This window comes from Myxocyprinus asiaticus, chromosome 36, assembly GCF_019703515.2.
Source record: "Myxocyprinus asiaticus isolate MX2 ecotype Aquarium Trade chromosome 36, UBuf_Myxa_2, whole genome shotgun sequence".
NCBI classification, from domain to species: Eukaryota; Metazoa; Chordata; class Actinopteri; order Cypriniformes; family Catostomidae; genus Myxocyprinus; species Myxocyprinus asiaticus.
In genome coordinates this window covers 13,214,903-13,234,991 of record NC_059379.1, presented here as the reverse complement: position 1 = coordinate 13,234,991, position 20,089 = coordinate 13,214,903, and the positions used below count along the sequence as shown (strand labels likewise).

The window sequence follows — 20,089 nt, the reverse complement described above, 5'->3', positions numbered from 1 at the left end:
TTTGAGAGGTCAGAGGAAGGACTGTAAGTGGGCCAAATATCTTACAAAAATATTCAAAAGAGATCTGCAGTTACTCAGATCAAGTGACTTGGAATAAATCTCTGGCATTACTTCACCATCTTTAGCTAGCATCATGGCATACTGTATCATGGCATAATGTGAGAAGGCCACAGACCTTGAAATAAATGGTCATATCTTTTACATGTTATTTTCATGGGAGAAAATGTAAGATTACAAACAAAAAACAGTATTTAAAATAGTGTGAAATATAATTTTTCGAGTCTTGGAAAATGTGTTAATAAAACAACAAATACATTTTCTGAGGTGGTTTATGTTCCCTTACATTTAGAGTTAAATCATCTATCTACATTTATATGACAGCAATGATCTAAAAAGAGTAATCTCTGAAAAGCATCCTGTGAAGAAGGCTAATTTGCCCCTGGTGCAGTAAACTACAGCTATTAATTACAATTAAGGCACAATTTAGGGTGACGTGTAGGTAGGAACCCGTGTACATGGGATGGAAAGCATAATAAAACACAATCAACCACTCATATTGACAAGACAGCAATATCTAGGTTGATAACAAAACATGCTTTTTCTAAAATATTTATATTGCATGCTTATTTACAGTATATGTACACTAATTTCCTTTTTTTTATCTAAAGTGATATACATTATGCAAACTAAAGTTTGTCACCTTTTAGCAACTTTGAAATCAGTGGTTTAAAGTCACCAATGTAAATGCAGACACATTGCAACCTCCTGTTTCTAAGGCTATGATATATTTTCCTGGGCTCACAACCATTAAATTAATTATAAAGTGTCTTACAACTGCAAAGACAAAAGTAAGACTGTATATTATATTATATATAAATAAATAGCAGTTCTTAATGTTCTATAGTAACATCACAGGAATGCAACAATTAGCTAGTCAACTTCCTGTTTTTAAAGTGTCTGGCAAAGATACACAGTACTTACATACATTATATAACATTAAATCAGCCCTGTTATTATATGAAGAATTAGCAACAAATAAAGTAATAATGACTCACATGCAGAGTGTCCTTTGATGAAGCCTTGTCTCTCACGAAGAACAAGTGAGTTTGTTATGGTTCTTCATAATAAAGGGGAGCCAATCACAACTAACTTCTGGGAAAAGGGAATACCCAATGATATTTTAGGTTACACACAAAACAACAAGAGCCCACCCCATGACAGACAAAATTAAAAGGTGTTCGAGAAAAGTTTGCAGAGGTTTCTTCGCCCGCGAGAGCTTGTTCTGCATGCAAGACATTTCATGCACGCAAGAGTGTAAAAACGAGCGCGCGGGTTCTTCCCATTTCCTCGCACAGCAATGAAATGGTAGGTGGCTCAGCAAACCTTTGAGCTGGTCTGCCGTCCACCCATGACAGTCCATGAGAAGAAGAGGTACTTGAAAAGCAGATTGAAAAAAGAAAACGTCTCCGGTTTCCCTTGCATCCTCGGTTCCCTGAGACGAAGGGAACAAGACATTGCTTAATGCTTTGTGGAAATTCCCTTTCCAAGACCTAGTTGAAGCCTTTGTATCATAACACCGATCTTATGATTGGCAATGGTGTTTGAGCCCCACCTGTTTAGGCACGTTGCCCTATATAAGCGGGTGCTCACACACCATTTCTTCAGAATTTTCTGACTGAGGACAAGAACGCATCACTTGTCCCTCGAAACTCTGAAGTAGTAGTGTGGCCAAGTTTGCAATGTCTCGTTCCCTTCATCATCTGCGCACGCATGCTCATGGAGTCAAGTCGAACCCCCAAAAAGAGATTTGTTGGCTGGGGGAAAGTGTGTTCCTTGCCACAGTCGCCTTCACCTTGCTCACAGGGGTTCTAAATACAATTATTATTCAATTATTTTATTTCTAGACACATTTTACAATCAAATTTAACCAAACTACACAATGATCACCGTAAGACATTATAGATATTACAGTTTCATTATTTTTATTAAATTTTTTTGTTTGTTTATGCATGATTTCCTATAAAGCTGCTTTGAAACGATGTGTGTTGTGAAAAGCACTATACAAATAAAAATGACTTGACTTGCTTTTTTCTCAGTTGGCATTGATACCCCGGCTGTTCAAATGGTGAAGTATAATGTCCCTGTGCTCACATAGCAGAGCCTCTGATTGGGCCAGTAATAGGCAATCGTCGAGGTAATTTAGAATGCGTATGCCATTCATCTTCAAAGGGGCGAGCGCTGCATCGACACATTTTGTGAACGTGCACAGTGCCAGGACTTTGAATTGATATGTCATCCCTTCGAACACAGATGTTAAGAGCAGCCTGTGGCATGGTACAATTCGGATATGAAATTATGCATCCTTTAGATCTGTTGATGCAAAACAGTTCCGTTGACAGATGTGCGATAAGAACTCTTTCTGAGTTAATATCTTGAATAGGTGTTTTGCCAGCGCACGATTCAAGCGTCTCAGATCTAGGATCGGCCGAAGCCCGCCGTCTTTTTCAGAAAGAAAGCATAGCAGCTGTAAAACCCTTTGCAGCCATGGCAGCTCAGAACAACCTCTATCGTATCTTTTGCAAGGAAATTGTGAATTTCTGCAAGTAATACAGGCAAGTCCCGTGATGGAACCATCGAGGACAAAAACTGTTGAAAGCAAGGCGGTCTGCATGCGAATTGGATCTAATTCCTGTGTTCGATAATTTTTAGCACCCAGTCTGACATTCCTGTGAGCGCCCGCCACACGTTCACATAATGGGATAGCAGGCGCTTTATATCTGACACTAATTGTGCCACTCACCATTGGGAAGCGGTTGTGCACAGTGTGTGAAATGGGGAAGCAAGGCAAATTCTCAAGAATGGCCTGAGCCAAAGTTACTAAGTACACTAAGGTATGGTTTATGAGCATGCAAACATAAGAGAGATAATTGTTTGTATGTGATCATTATGAACAGATCTCAATTCAAATGTCACAAGTACAGATAGACCTGAGGCCAACGTCTTTTTGCGTTTTGGTGAGAAAATAACGGCTGTGACATTCTCTCTGTGCACGGTATGGGAAATGACCCCATTGCCTCCCTCACAAGGAGATTTACTACCTCAGAGCGCAGAATGGGCGTGTCCTACACTGTAACGTGGAGGATAGAACGCTGTTGAAGCGAGGCAGCTGCGTCGCGAACCGGAATGTATAACCACACACTACCATTTTAAACACACCGAGAAATGCTTGCCACGTGACCATGTAATGCGTGGGTGGGCACTGAGTTATGCGCGTGTTGAGGGGAGCTGCCGTTTTAAGACGGGAGCATTTTGTGTGGAGTGTGGGTTGATTTTTCTCTGGGATGCCCTGAAGCGTGCCACGTGATCGCGGAATGCACGAGCGGGCGCGGATAACGGGCATAAATAGCTGCCGCTTTTCAGATGGGAGCTTCTCACTCAGAGCACGTCACGCATCCGTGTACAGCACTAATAGTGTAAAGGCTCGAGCGAGCTAACAATAGACACCAATCACCATGAGTGAGTTTGGTTGGAGAGGAAGAAATGGCTTTTTCAACCTTCAGCGTGCCCAAGCAGCCGCTACAAGGTATGCGCACTATTCAAGCAATGCATAGGATGCGTTGCAATAAAAACTGACTCATTCCCGGCGAGAAAAGCGGGGAAGGGCGAGTCGAAATATAATAGAAAAGGCATGAGCTCTAGATTCCTATAAATGCTATACTTCCAGAGGGATTCTTCCCGCTGGGGACTGAAAGCACTATTTGCGTCACAGTACAAAGACGCTGAAATATGCCTGAGGAAGGCAGCCCCTCCAATCTGGTATGCGCCAGGTCTCAGTAAGCTCCATGTGAACCTCAGGGAAGAATGACACTGCTTTCAGGAATCATTCATTCGGACGAGAATTTTCCGGCTCGACAGGAGGCGACCACTCAAGGCCGAGCTCCTCGACCGCCCGCGCAATGACGTGGAGTAACTCGTATTAATGGCCAGTGTGCACTCCTCACCCTCGGTGGGGGGAGGGGCTGCAGCATCCTCCATGGACCATTCTTCTGATGCTGCAAGGAACACACATCATTATCATCGTCAGACCCGCCGAAAACGACAACACCATGCTCATTCGTAAAGGGCCGGAGGTCGTCACGTGCATACTGCACTGGCGAAGACCCTGCGTGGGAAGATCGAGGGGCTCGTGGGGCTTGCGCCGACGCAAGATCCACCTCGGGCTCTACCTCGCAGCCCCGCCGTGCTTCCTTATGTGGTCCCTCGAGACTTAACACAAAGGAAGCGGTCGGGAGGGCATGTGAGGCAGAATCGTCCCTCAGAACATGGGCGACTCTAGAGAGGAGCGTATTGAGACTCATGTCCTCACAGTGAGGGCAGTCTGTCCCCATGATAGCTGCTTCGACATGAATGGCCCAGACAGCGAACGCAGCTCTCATGTTGGTCTGATGGAGCGATGTGTCGCTCAAAGGAACACTTGCGATACGACATCTTTAAAAAGATGCGTACACACAAGCAGCTTTTTTATGAGTTTTATACATCACTATATATATATATATATATATATATATATGAAAGGATACAGCTCCTGCCTGGATGCTGCGGGAAGCGGGTAGATGTCTTGCTGAGCGAAGAACCTGATCCGACGGCAAGGCGGGGAGACTTCTTCGCCGGAACACTAGAGGGGGTGGGTGATCCTCGCTGCAGGCACTGAGAGTCAGGTGAAGAACGTCCTGATGCATCTGCAGGGAATGGGTGTCCGTCGACGGTGAAGAGAGGGCTGATCCAGGTGCGTAGTCAAGACGAGATGATGTCGGTCTTGAAGGAATAAAATTCTGAAGAAATGATGTGTGAGCGCCCGCTTACGTATAAAGGCAAATGCGCGCCTAAAAGGGCGGGGCTCAAACACCATTGGCAATCATAAGATTGCCGTTATGATACAAAGGCTTCAACTAGGTCATGGAAAATAAATTTCCCCAAAGCGTTCAGCAATGTCTCGTGAAATGAATCGATGGGGAACTGATTTCTCTACAAGCAGCAGAAGTGATGAAGTGTTTGTTGTTGTGTAGCTCAGTGAGAAAGAAAACATTCAAGACACTTCACAAACTATTTCAGTTCACCTGCTGGACAAGTTGACTGGCAGTATTATCATGTGTACACAGTTTGAGGAGTGATTAGAAAGAATCAAATGTAAAAAAAAAAAAAAAATCATATTAACTGTTAAAACATGTTATCATTTGAAATAAGAGTGATTATATGCCACTGCTACGCATGTATGTTAAGTAAAAAAAATTATTCACTGCGTAATGCACACATAAAATGACTGTTGTAACAGATGTTGTCAGTTTGAACTATACTGATTGTATCTTATTGCATGTGTATCTATATTTGCTCAAAACATGTTACTAAAGGGCCAATGAGTCTATACAAAGCAAGAAATAAATGCCTCACCCAATGAACCATCTTCAGTCTGACCCATTATTAGATACTATTACATGCCAACGATAGCTGTTAATGACTATTAACAATTGCACAGAAATAAAGATTTTCAGGAGACAATACCTCGTTTTTGGTATACAAAGGCATCTTGATACAAAGACATACAGTGCACTGCAAGTCACAGCATTAATTTTATTAATATTTGGGGAATAAAAACGCAAGATCCGTACAGTTTATTAAAAATAAAAAAGGTGATACAAAGGCAAATATGTTATATTGTAATATTATATATAATATTATAAGAGAACTCACGTAAGATTAAATGCAAAGGAAAAAAAATACAACAATATATGAAGATAATCCATGTAAGATCAGAAATTTTTTTAAAGGGGATGCAAGACAGTGATGCAGCAGTATCATTTACAGTTCTGTGAAAAAGTATTTGCCCCCGTTCTTCTGTTTTTGTGAATATCTCGTACTGAGTTATTTAAAAAAAAATCAAATAAAATCTAACATAAAACAAAGGCAATCTGAGTAAACACAAAATACAGTTTTTAAATTATAATGTTATTTATTGAAACAAAAAAATTTGTATTTGCCCCCTTAGTTACTAAATTCCCAAATCTATGAAACTGCATTCATAATGGGGTTCAACCGGACTAGACACACCCAGTCCTGATTACTGCCAGCCCTGTTCAATAAAATCAACACCTAAATAGAACTTTTAAAGCAGCATGAATTTGGCTAAAAGGTCTCACCCAGTAGCACACTATGCCAAGGTCGAAAGAAATTCCAGAAATTATGAGGAAAAAGGAGATTCAAATACATCAGTCTGGAAAGGGTTACAAAGCTATTCCAAAGGATCTGGGACTCCAAAGAACCACAGTGAGAGCCATTATTTCCAAATGGAGAAAATCTGGCACAGTAGTGAACCTTCCCAGAAGAGGCCGACCTTCCAAAATTCCTCCTAGAGCACAGTGACGACTCATCCAGGAAGTCACAAAAAAGCCAAGGACAACATCCAAGGAATTGCAGGACTCTCTCGCATCAGTAAAGGTCACTGTTCATGACTCCACTATCAGAAAGACACTGGGCAAAAATGCTATCCATGGAAGAGTGGCAAGGCGAAAACCTCTGCTAACACAGAAGAAAATTAAGGCTCGTCTGAATTTTGCCAAAAGACACCTTGTTGATCCTCAAACCTTTTGGGAGAATTTTCTGTGGACTGATGAGTCAAAAGTGGAACTGTTTGGAAGACAGGGGTCCCATTACATCTGGTGTAAATCAAACACAGAATTCCACAAAAGCATGGTGGTTGTAGTGTGATGGTGTGGGGATGCTTTGTTACTTCAGGGCCAGGGCGACTTGCAATAATTGAGGGAAAAATGAATTTTGCTCTCTAACAGAAAATCCTAAAGGAGAACGTCCAGTCATCAATCTGTGAGTTGAAGCTCAAGTGCAACTGGATTATGCAGCAAGACAATGATCCAAAGCACTGGAGTAAGACCAACTCTGAATGGCTCAAAATAAGCTAAATTAAAGTTCTGGAGTGGCCTAGTCAAAGTCCTCACCTGAACCCGATTGAGATGCTGTGGCAGGACTTAAATGGGCTGTTCATGCTCAAAAACCCTGCAATGTGGCTAAACTAAAGCACACATTTGGTTGCAGTTGTTGCTGCTAAAGGTGGCACAACCAGCTATTAAGTTTAAGGGGGCAGTTAGTTTTTCACATGGGTAATATAGGTGTTGGATAACTTTTTTGCTTCAATAAATATTTGAATTTTATATATATATTTGAAAACTGTATTTTGTGTTTACTCAGGTTTCCTTTGTTTTATTTTATATCTCCTTTGAAGATCTGGAGAACCCATAAATGAAAAAAACATTGGGGTGTGTGTGTGTGTGTGTGTGTGTGTGTGTGTGTGTGTGTGTGTGTTTGGGGGGTGGGGAGTGTGTGGTGCTCTTGTTCTCCTTGTTTTTTTGTCTTGCATTGTTAATTGTGTTGAGTTTGGTGAGTCTTAGTCTTGTTTCTTTTGTGGTTCCTTTTGCTCTGGATTATTTTCAATAAAGAAGTCTCTGCAACTGGGTTCTAAACCTTCACACGCCGGACTATCTCCGTGACATATTCAGCCTGTATCATGTTAATAATTGTGTTATTTGGTAACATTCATACATTTCAATAATTGCTTTTCAGGACAATTGAGCACACCTTTGTGTTAAAAAATTTGGTCCTATGTTAGTGACCCCAAATCTTGATGTTCAACATAAAATCTCAGTCCTATAGCAAAACCAGTTAAGAACCACTAGGCCATAGAGTGACTCCTTTAAACACAGATCACATGGACAGTGCATATTTAGTATTAAATACAAAACTACTACTACAAGTTTCAATGATTCTGCTGTAAAAAAAAAAAACTGATTAGGCCATTATGGCAATGATTCACAATTATAATATAGAACAGCAGCCTAAATGGTATAGTATCACCATTGCCAGCATTCGTAACCTGTGTGATGGTGCAGACAGAATCAGGTATTAAATGTAATGTATTAGTCACACTCCAAACAGTTGTGATTGGACATTAACCGATGAGTTTTTTTGGCAACAATCAGTGGTTCGGTCTTATGAATGCTAAGAAGGGGCTGGAGTGTCTTTCATAAATAAATCACAATAACATTTAAGACCTGTCTAGAGGGCTCTGACTATCTCTTGAGACACAGGAATACAAAAACATACAAACAGCATACATATTAAAGGATTATGAGATACTTGTGTATAAAGATGTCTATGAATTAATGTACTTTGATTCTATCTCTCTGTCACTTTTAGTCTGATTTATGTTATTTAGAAAACTTGAAATGGATGAATAAATACAATAAATTAAACTTGGCACAGATAAACACATACTGTAAATAAGTCAATCTCACACAGACACACACAGAGATGCTCGCACATATTTTACAGGATCTTAAATTCCATTTGAGAGAAAAACAGCCAGAAATGTCCCTTCTTTGACCTTGGACAGATTTCCTCTTGAGACAGTCAACAATATGTGTAGATGTTAATTGTAAGATATGATCATATCTATAATCTTTGTGAGTGGATCAATGTATCTATGTTTAATTGCCATTCAGATTATTATTTGATTAAAAAAATTAAAGTAAAATACAAGATGTATGCCCTCTAAACCATAATTTTAAGATTATTCTAAGAATTTATTATTCTAAGAATTGCCACAAATACTACATAACCCACAGTTTCCCTCTCTCTCTCTCTCCTGTTTTAATTGCATGGAAATAACACAAGTGTGTCAGTCAGACTGAGTCAGACAGAGATTCAGACAGCGAGCTTAAACATGCACGCCTCTGACATTCCCAATGACAAAAAGTCCTGCTGCAGGTATGTGTCTGGACTGCATGTGTCAGAAAGCATTCAGATCTCCAGAGCACCATTCACTCTGCCTGTTATGCTTTCGAGGACTGTCTCTGTGCTATGCGAGCAAGCATCCACGAGAGAGAGCAGTGTTCCACCTGTTAACTACGGCAGCTTTAGCCCCACAGGCATTTCCACTAAACCCACAAACATGAAGCCACTCTTTGTGGAAACATGTCACTGAACCAGAGCGCAAGGTCCAGTGAGTGCGCCTCTACTGTTCCCATTGAGTTAGTTACTAACACACAGGCAGATTGCTTCAATGAATGGAAGTTTCCTTACCTGTACTGGCAGGATGCACCCGAGCCCAACCCCAAGCTGTACATTCTTCTGCTGTGCTGGTTTGCTCTTCCCTCTTTTGAGTCCTCTCTCTTCCTTTTGGCCTTTTCTATCTTTCTCACTGTCTCTCTCTCTCTCGTTCTCACACCACTTGTGCGAGCCTACTTGTGTGGCAGATGAAGACCCTGCTGTGTTGATGGCATCTCTCTCTCCCTCTCTTCCTGGCAAAGAGGGTCAAACTGAAGATGGTGTCAGTGACACAGTGAGGAAAGCAATGGAGGGAATTAGTGAGAAAATAGAGAGACAAGTGTCCAAAAAAAGCAGCTGTTAGCAGCTTTGCTGGCTCATGACGGCGATGAGAGGCAGCTGGAGAATCGCAGTTGTGATCTCTGACTGTGGAAAGGTGTGAGAGCAGGTGGGGAGTTGCGCTGAAGTGCATGTGGTGACTTCCTGCATGTGTGTGTGAATGTGTACGGTTGTATCTCACTCTATAAATCTTGTATCTCATGTGGGTCTTGTTTACTTGTCCTAACCAACAAGAAGCAAAAGTGTTCCAAAGTCCCCTTCAAAGTGAGTCTGAGCTTATAAACGTGTGTGTCACTATGTGAGTCCAGTAGAAAGAGTAAGTGTGGGCAGATGCTGTGCATGTGAGTGAATTCTTGCCTGGACCCCTCACCCTCAATCAGACCGCTCATCCATAGCCTCCACCCGCTCCATCGCAACCAACCTAGTTCTCCAACCTTGGGGAATAATCATGATGAAATGAGGAGGATGCTGGGGAGAGAGCACAGCTGATTAAAATAGATTCAAATGAGAGACTGGAGCTGAGTTTCTGACCTTTCCTTCTGTGGAGGTGGAGTCTTCTGATTTTGAGGAAAAAGTCCATCAAGATGCTTGCTTCTTAAGTATCTTTTATATCCACTGGTGCCACTCCAGTAAAAATTTTGGATTTAGTCTGAAATCCAAAAAGTTTGTTAAGGTAGGCTCCCTGTTGTAGTGTGGACAAACTGAGACAACCGTGAGAGCGGTCCAAAATAAATACATAAATGAATATTCAGGAATGGCGTGTGTCCAGTTTGTAGAGCAGATGTGCTGAGCGCCTCATCTGTTTGATGTGATCTGCCTCGTGCTCTCCAGACCACAGAACAAGCTTCTGATACCTAATCATGATGCAGTACAGATTTATCCTCCCCCCTCCTCACTCACTCATGCTTTTATTCTCTCTCTTTCTCTCCTTCCTGTCTCCAAACACTTTCTCACTTTTTTTTTTTATCCTCAAACTGTCTGTTCTTTACTTCTCTCTCCTGTCCCGTTTGTTCTCTCTACCTCTGTTATTTGTTTCTGTGTCTTTCCTACTATCATTGTTATTAACCTCCTTCTGCAATTTAAACTCTGTCCGTTCATTTCAAGCTTTCTGCTTTCTTGTCTTTCTTTCAGAAATGAGCAGGATCTGACACGCAGGATACTTCTAGCTCCCTTGTCCTGTTGATTTTCTCTCTCTCTCTCTCTCTCTCTCTCTCTCTCTCTCTCTCTCTCTCTCTCTCTCTCTCTCTCTCTTTCTCTTGCTCTTTCTGTCTGTCTGTCTTAGGCAGTCTCTCTCTCTGTCTCTCTGTCTCTGACACCTCTAGTTGTTCCTCCACATCCTTCAACCTTGCCTGTCCTTCAGATCTGAGGTTGTCACGAATGCAGTTTTGTCCTTTTTAGCCGGAAAGCTATTACCAAATCTATCCACGTTCTTAAGGCACTGGTGAAATAAACACACACACACACACACACACACACACACACACACACACACACACACACACACACACACACACACACACACACATATGTTGATGCAGCTATCATTATGAGGACTCTCCAAAGACATAATGATTTTTATACTGTACAAACTATAGATTCTATCCCCTAACCCTAACTCTACCCCTAAACCTAACCCTCACAAAAAAAAATTCTGCATTTTTACATTTTCAATAAAACATCATTTAGTATGTTTTTTAAGTGATTTGAATTATGGGGACACTAGAAATGTCCTCATATACCACATTTATAGCATTAGACCCTTGTAATTACCAGTTTGTAACCTAAAAAAAAAGTCCTTGTAAACCACTTAAACATGCCCACACACACACACACACACACACACACACAGACGTTTTTCTATTACGGTGGGGACTTCCATTGACTTTAATTTGAATACTGATCTAATTATATTTTCCATTCCACTAATAATACCTCTACCTCTACCCCCAAACCTATTTTTTAATCACATTTTTTAATTATTAGTATGTTTATTAAGCAATTTTTCTCATGGGACCAGTGTAGGTGATTTAATATACGTTTCACTAAAAGCACAAAATGCTTAAACTTTAAATTAAATGATCAAAGTAAAAAAAAAAATTTATAATCAGTTGTAATTAAATAAAAAATATTAAAATATATAGCCTAGTTTTGTTCAGCTGACACTGCAAATTAAAACTTCCACCTGTGAGGAAAGCTTTTAAATGTCTTAACACTACTGTAACTCATAAGATCCAGTGTAAATGTACTACTTTTAATAATGTGTGTTAAATCAGCGCAATAAACTACACATTGTTTCCAGCTGCCATATTTGATTGCTGACATTGTTAAAACATGTCTTCTGTGCCAACAGGATGTGCAAAACTAAATATGTGTTATTCTATTTAAAAAAGATCAGCCATAATGCTGTCATGTTACACAAATGCTGAGTAAAGTTTTGTCCCTCCTTTTTCGAGCTGGCTTTAAAGATGTTCTGCCTCCTTTTATTTTCTGTCCACTCAAAGGTAACTCTCTAAATTGTCTAAATTGCTTTGTGCACATGGCAGCTTTTAAGAAACTAAAAATACTGTGTGGTACTATTTTCGAGCAGGTATGATGAGGCATACTGACAGGAGGAGAAACCAGTGTGACTCTATGTGAGTGAGGAGTCACACATGTCCAGTTTGCTCAAGAGCAGCAAATGATTTCAAACATATGCCTGACATTATAAGAACACTTTTAGAAAAAAAAGTAACTGATGCATAAAGTTCTTTGACAGCGTGTGACAGCTGTAGTGCATTAGACTGCAAATGGGATTTGTTTTGCTTGACACATAAGTACATTTAACATTTCACGCTTTACAGAAAAATTACCTTTTTGAGTGACCTACCTTTTTTCCTCAACTAACTTCCTGATTATCCATTCCACGAAAGAGAATGGCAACCTGGTCTCACATTATCCCCTTACTATACATCTGCATTTTTCCAAAATACTTTTTACATGGCTTGTTGTAAGTATTGCAGCAGTTTCCTGATGAAATGAACACAATAGTCACTACAACAACTATTACTTTTATTCCCTTTCACACAAATCACCAGCAAAAAGGCAGATTATCAGTTCATAAAAAAAAAGAAATAAAAAAAGCTTGTACGAATGCGATCAAATTGCGTGGTACTGATTAAGCTCAACAGAGAGTGCTGTACTTGCGATGCAAAGGACCAGGGTACAAGTCCTGAAGAGAATGCGAGTCAACAGGTGAGCATTTAACATTAGTTTGTTCATTTGAATGTTATTGCTTATCGCAATCCACTGTATTAAGAAAAAAATCCATTGGAGTTTTACATGAGAGATATTGTGTGTGCGTGCACGTAGCAAGATTAAGCACAGTAAGATGTACCTGGAGCGACAGATTGTGAGTTATAGAATTAATCTGTGCTCATGATTTGCTATGTCTATACTGTGGATCGCTCACCTTGGTTGCACCCTGAAAGCGTTTAGAGTTGAGCTATTGCTATGTGCTCTTCTCATGATCAGGGTCTTTAGTTCAAAGCAATTTAGTCATCTTTGGCGTTCAATAAAGTGAAATTCATTCATCATGATTGTACCTACACTTCTAGTCCACAATTGCCAGGATTGTAATAGTTTTTATGCTGAAATGGGTTATTGAGTTATTTTGTGAAATTTGAATCATGTGACCTGTGCTCAGTTACAGTGTGTAACAACATAAATCCTCTTGTTCAGCCACAGAACAATGCAAAATTAGTGTTTGTCTCTGGTGTAAATTGAATGCAGAAACTTTGGGTTCCCCAGGTACAGCTGGTAGTCATGTCAGGCCCTGGGGAGAAACTGCTGTGCGGCCAAGTGTCCCTTGAGGGCACAGGTGGAGGCTGGCTGTCCATCAGGTGTCTTAGCATCAGCGACTAGCATGCCAAAGGCAAAAATCTGCCAGCTTTACACTGCGTCAGATGGACTAGGACAGTGGAAAATAGCAACATTGTGGAAATATATAAATATTGCCTTGCATATAAATAAATCCAATCTGTTGTCTTTGATCTATGAAATGTGACATTTTGGATATTTTTTTTGCTGTGCTGCTGGCTATTATTAGATATACATTAGTAAGAGAAGCCAAAAATGAGAGGAAAACGTGCATCCAGGTTAACTTTGTTGTACAACTCCCCTGAGAAGCTGCTGGAAGAAATCAAACGATTCTTGATTCTGACCGTAACTTAGCTTTACACCTTTAACATTTGACAGCATCTTCTAAACAAATAATTAGATAGACAATAACACAAATCATTTTGAGTTTTGAAATGACACACATTTAGATTCATCTGAAGCCAATCAAGCTTCTCAAAAATGCTCCATATGACCAACATGTGACAGTATAATGTGACTACAGTGACAACTAGATATCCAGGACAGTTTTTGTTCATCTAACATCTAAAAAAAGCAAGTCAAAAGTGGGATTTGCTAAAAAATTACACCAGCTTATTTTATATAGCACATTTTGTACATAAATACAGAAGTTAAACTGTGGTAGTATTTTACACTAAATCCTGGTTGGAAATCAGAAAATGTCTTGTTTAGTTGATCATGCACAATGGTACTTTTAGGGGTACTAGACCCCTAAATTATTATTATTTATTTATTTATTTTATTTTTTTCATTTTTCATTCTCATTTTAAATTAGGTTTGTCAGGATTTGCACAGAAACTAAATGAATTCTTCAATGGTTGAATGTCTATTGAGTGGGGAGAAAGCACCTTTATATTGGGAATGCTCTATAACTTCTCTTAAATTGTGTTGTATCAATGGTCAGTTGGTGGTTAAATAGTTAAATGAAAATTCTGTCATCATGTACTCACCCTCATGTTGATCTTTTTGTGTCCTTTTTTCTGTGGAAAACCAAATAATAATGTCAGGCAGATTGTTCATGTTCTTTTTCATACAATCAAAGAGATCAGGGACGGATGCTGTCAAGCTCTAAAAAAATCATCATAAAATTAGTCCATATGACTCATGCACTATATTCAAAGTCTTCTGAAGACATTGAGTAGATTCATGTAAGGAACAGACTGAGATTTATCAATCTTCCCCTCACATGTAATTTTCATCAAGCTATATTTAAATATTGCACATCAAGATGGGTTTGATGTCAATGAAGCCAAACACAATTGGTTCTCGCAAATTTCATAACAGATCTTAGCACCAGTTTGAATATGAGGAGGTGTGAATGAGAGCTACAAAGAAGGGCAACAATTTCAGTGAATAATACATTTAATACCGACATAAATTTCAGTTTGTCCCTCACAAAAAGTTATTGAATAACTTCAATATTCCCAAGACATGGCCAGTCTGGTCTCATGACATTTACGTGAGCATTGCAACGTTTTTGCAAAACTGAAATTACGTGCTTCCTTACACGTTTGGCTGCAGTTTTAAAGTGAAATGTCCAAAAACCGAGATAAATGAGGTTGTAATCAGACGAGGTTTTTAAGATGAATTATAGATGGGGTTTTTAATAAGTGAAATGTACCTCCCTAGCCTAAAACTTTACCCTAAACCTAACCAATAGTGTCCGAAAAGATAAATGAGTGTTTAATAAAACAGACATCCTTACCCTTAACAAACACCTAACCCTATCCGATAGTGTTGTAAAATGCAAATTTGAAATAAAAAAGAAAACACACATTAACTGAAGCATTCACGTCATTTTGCCTCGCTTCTAAGCCACTTTTAATTTTGTGCATCTTTGGCTGAACTCAAACCACGGCCGTCGAGCCTGAAGTCCAATGCTCTATCAGTTGAGCGACCAAGCAAGCTAATGACATAGGAATAATTGTTTATATGTAGGTGGGTCTGTAATACATGTTTTTCAAATCATGCGTTAAAGTCGAAGTGTTTTGATATCATAACATAGCGGGGGTGAGCAATAGAGTGAAAAATAAGTTTTTATAAAATCAAAATCAGCAATTGTACTTGTGATTTGTGTGACAATGATTAAACCACACAGTTGTTGTAGCGCCTCTAGTGTTCATTTCACAAGTCAGCTTGCAAAAATGTATATAGAGTAACATTCATTCTGTTAAACCAGGTTGGACATGGCGTATAGTGCATGAGTTGTATGAACAACTTTCTTTGGTGTTTTATGTCATTTTTGGGACTCGACAGCATCCATCCCCATTCACTTTCATTGTAAAAGAGAACCATGAATATTAAGCCAAAGGCTTGAAGTAAGTTGAGGAATTTGCATTTTTGGGTGCAAAATCCCTTAATCTTGTAGTACTAACTGCTGACAAGAAAATAAAGCAACATTTCACAATACATCATATTGCTCTGATGTGCATGAAACATATGAGCACTATAGCTGAAGGGCAACATATTTTGATTTTCATAAAGAACAGCCCTAATGAACGTTATTATACTGTACCTTTCATGCAACCTGGTAATACAGTATGCGAGCCAGTGTCAAAAAAGGCCACAGAATGACAAATTTTGTTAATCATCACACATTTGCTTTTTATGAGACTATCAGTTAGGTTTAGGTTAAAGGTTTAGGGTAGGGAGGTAGGTTTTGGTTATTTAAAACTCAGTAGAGCATTAACCTTAAAAACTTCTCATGCACCTTACAGTCTAGCTGATCCCACAAAAGCTCAATGGGTTTAAGATCCATAACACTCTTTTCCAATTATCTGTTGTCCAATGTCTGTGTTTCTTTGCCCACTCCAACTTTTTCTTTTTGTTTTTCTGTTTCAAAAGTGGCTTTTTCTTTGCAGTTCTTCCTATAAGGCCTGCACCTCTGAGTCTTCTCTTTACTCTTGTACATGAAACTGGTGCTGAGCGGGTAGAATTCAATGAAGCTGTCAGCTGAGGACATGTGAGACGTCTGTTTCTCAAACTAGAGACTCTGATGTACATATCCTCTTGTTTAGTTGTACATCTGGCCTTCCACATCTCTTTCTGTCCTTGTTAGAGCCAGTTGTCCTTTGTCTTTGAAGACTGTAGTGTACACCTTTGTATGAAACAATTTTTTTTTGTTTGTTTTTTTTCTTTTTTGGCAATTTCAAACATTGTATAGCCTTCATTCCTCAAAACAATGATTTACTGATGAGTTTATAGAGAAAGCTGTTTCTTTTTTTTTGCCATTTTTGATCTATGATTGACCTTAAGACATGCCATCTATTGCATTCTGTGGCAACTCAAAAACAAACACAAAGACAATGTTAAGCTTCATTTCACGAACCAAATAGCTTTCAACAGTGTTTGACATAATGGCAAGTGATTTTCTAGTACCAAATTAGCAATTTAGCATGATTACTCAAGGATAAGGTGTTGGAGTGATGGCTGCTGGAAATGGGGCCTGTCTAGATTTGATCAAAAATTACTTTTTTCAAATAGAGATGGTGCTTTTTTTTACATCAGTAACTGACTATAATGGGGAAAAAGGCAACTGAGTGTTTTAAACTTACATTTGTTTTGTCCCATTTGTAAATGCATAAAACTGTAAAGATTGTTTGCTGTAATTGTTTGAGGTGACTGTTGGACATTATATTTCCAGACAGTCATTCTACACACCCCCTCACTAAATACATTCCTGCCACTGGAATGCACTGCCATAAACTTCTTTAAAGCCTGACTAAGTTACAAACCATCTTTCTTCCGGCCCTATTGGATTCCCATTTATAGGAATTAGGAAATATGCACAATTGTCACAAATGTTTTGGCTCTGGTCTTACTTGTTGATGGGCACTCCAGATTTGTGGCAAAATCGTTTATATACTGTATGCACTATATAAACCTATGTATATACACTTGTAGGTTTGTAAAGAAAGAATTTACATGTAACAAATACAAGTGCTCTTCTGTCTTAGAGAAGCATGCTATTTCAATTCAGGTTCAAACTTTATCAGTTTCTCTGGAGATCACAAGCACATAATACATGATCATCCTGCATGAATGAGTTTGTACATTGTATTGCTGTTCTGTAAAAAAAAAAAAAGAAAAAAAAGAGGGAAGAGCAATATTCACATTGGCGGTGAGAGAAGAATCAAACCAATCTTCAAGTGGTTTGTAAAGCAAAGAAACCAAAATCCCCAGTGGAATGAAGAACCATACAGGGTTTTGTATATCCCTGATCTACTCTGTAGGTACACATGCACTACGTGGTGATCTAGTTTCCAAAAATAGACCCTTAATGTGGTTTGACAAGTCCATTAAAGTGCAGGTGAATTAATTGCAAATTAAGAGTTGATAATCTCAGTTTAACAAGGACAGAGGTTTTCACAGGGATTGGAAGCACAGAGGGATAGACAACTGGATGTTCTTAATGATCATAAAGTTTGAAGTGGCTCTTTGTGCTGCCCAGATGGCTGTCTGCGAGGTGGGATGAGTTTTGACTCCATATGCGCAACCACATCTGTGAACTATCAGTCTGCTTTTTCACTCAACATGCTCTTGGCCAGAGAATGGTGAGAGACAGTATCCAAACACTGGGGCTCAGTGAGGCACGTCTTATCTGACCATTTGGATAACATAGCCTGGGGTGAAGGGCTATGCAAATTTGTCTGATTTAATCATCACAAGACTAGATGTAGTATTTATCAAAAGAGGCAAATTATGTTTTTGACATGAGCCATGTTGAAGCACCATTTAATAGAGAGACTCACCATGAATATTTCATCGGGGTGCAAACATTATCTGTTAAACATGTGAGAACATAGCTAATAAAATAATGGCCCATTCCAGCTTTCATGGCAGTTACAAGATAAGCGGAAAAACATCCTGTAGTTAGTGTGGCAATGTAACCTTAAAGGTGTGTGCTTTCTGCGTCACTATGACTAAACAGAATTTAAAAAATGACTGACTTTCCAAACAGGTTACCCAAACAATATTTTGCTAATGCCACAAAACCACAGTGTTTACTCTTTTCAGGGAAATCAACCTGCAAATGGTTTACTTTTACATCCTGAAGTGTTTATGTTCTTGAACGTGTGTGTGTGTGTGTGTGTGTGTGTGTGTGTACATCGAGTGGGGTTACTATAATGTCCTTGCTACATGTTTATACCGAAACACACAGTACAACTCGGAACAGATCATTTAATATCTTTTCCCATCTTTTTGACAGTTGACCCTGTTTAAGCTTATTACTATGAGGCAGGACACAATTGAAGGCCAACTGACCAGTCCATAGGGAACTTCTTCATGCTCATGCATGAAGAAAGCTCCTCATAACTCCTGTCTGACAGGTCCACTAATCCAATGTGTCACTGTATTAGAGCATATGCATGTGAACATGCCTGTTCTTGACCTTCTATTAGTGCAATGGGTCAGCCATTTGTCTTACAGTGACAGGGTCATTCACCCTATGCCTTGAAGAAAGGCATGTCCTTATCGCTCTCTCTCTCTCTCCGTATGATGTTATATGGTCAATACCTGCACAGGCCTGACAGTGTCATAATACGACACCATACACATCCCTCATGATAGTCTATTTCAAACCGCATGACAATATTTTGACAAATGACTGTGCAAACTGGATGGAAAATACATTGCATCTATGTGAGGATGACCATCACATTTTTAGAGAGAAAGCATGTCAAATAGGCAACCACTGAATGTAAGATAACAAGACGAGACTGCTAGAACAAGAAAATGCCAAGAACAAATGGAATTGGACACAAACCAAATGACATCTTTACGGAATAGTCGAACATTGGTGAGGTACCTACTACAGATTATATGCAGGATCCAAAGCAAGTGTTCAGGAGCTTTGAAAATCCTGCTGATTTTACTCTAAAGCTCATAGATTTGAGAAGTATGCCCTCTGCAGGTTTTATTATATCTGTGGCTTTGTTTGATGAACCTCTCTACTCAAAAGGGGATTTATTTATTTTTTATTTTTTTTACATAGAAAATGGCAAAACAGTGTCCTTAATATATTCTCTCTGAGAATTCAGCTGATTGTGACATTTTTATTAAGATGTGTTTTGTTTACATGACCTGACATTATACATGGCCTGACTCCTATACATTATAAAATGGTCTGTTGTAACTGTGTTGTGCCAATATTTTAATCAAATGAATTTAAGGAATGTCCCAGTTTAATACACGTTAATATACTTACAATGGAAGTCAAGGGGAAATGCATTGCACATGCATAAACGTAAAAATATACACTGTAAGTATATAGAGCCACAAGACTTAAAGATGCATTCAGTAACTTTTTTGTTTGTATCATCTTGGACATATGCTGCCTTCATGTGCTATGTGTATCTCCCAATTCTGAAGTGGTAATTACGAGTACATTGTGTTCACGTGCTTTGTTGAAGGAAAGAACAGGAAACATGGACGACGCCAGGTTCATTCATTCATATTTCATGAGGAACTTTTATTTTGACACCATTACACATATCACTCAGTTAGCTTGCAGACGATAATGGAATTTGGTCAAATACAAGCTATTTTCACAGTGTAAAAATGTACAACACGCATAGAATGGTTGCTGATATACATAAATGAATATGACCAAAATGGCAAGCGCTAACAATTAGCTGTATTTAGAAAAATGAACAAAACCTGTCATTCACTACAGAAACTGTACTGTCGACCATGTTGAAAGTTTAGGACTCCTCTCATCTCGGAAACTCGTGTATCAAAATTA

The 20,089-nt window shown here is 39.1% G+C and overlaps 1 protein-coding gene across 1 annotated transcript in view; it reads right to left on the bottom strand.

The window, feature by feature from the left end:
• The window catches only part of LOC127426874 (glutamate receptor ionotropic, NMDA 2C-like), a 70,559-nt gene extending 60,404 nt beyond the window's left edge, over positions 1 to 10,155 (bottom strand). The window contains exon 1 of the mRNA XM_051673945.1: positions 9,148 to 10,155. The gene's annotated coding sequence lies outside the window, so the exon portion shown is untranslated. The remainder of the gene's footprint in view (positions 1 to 9,147) is intronic.
• Positions 10,156 to 20,089: the final 9,934 nt, after the last annotated feature.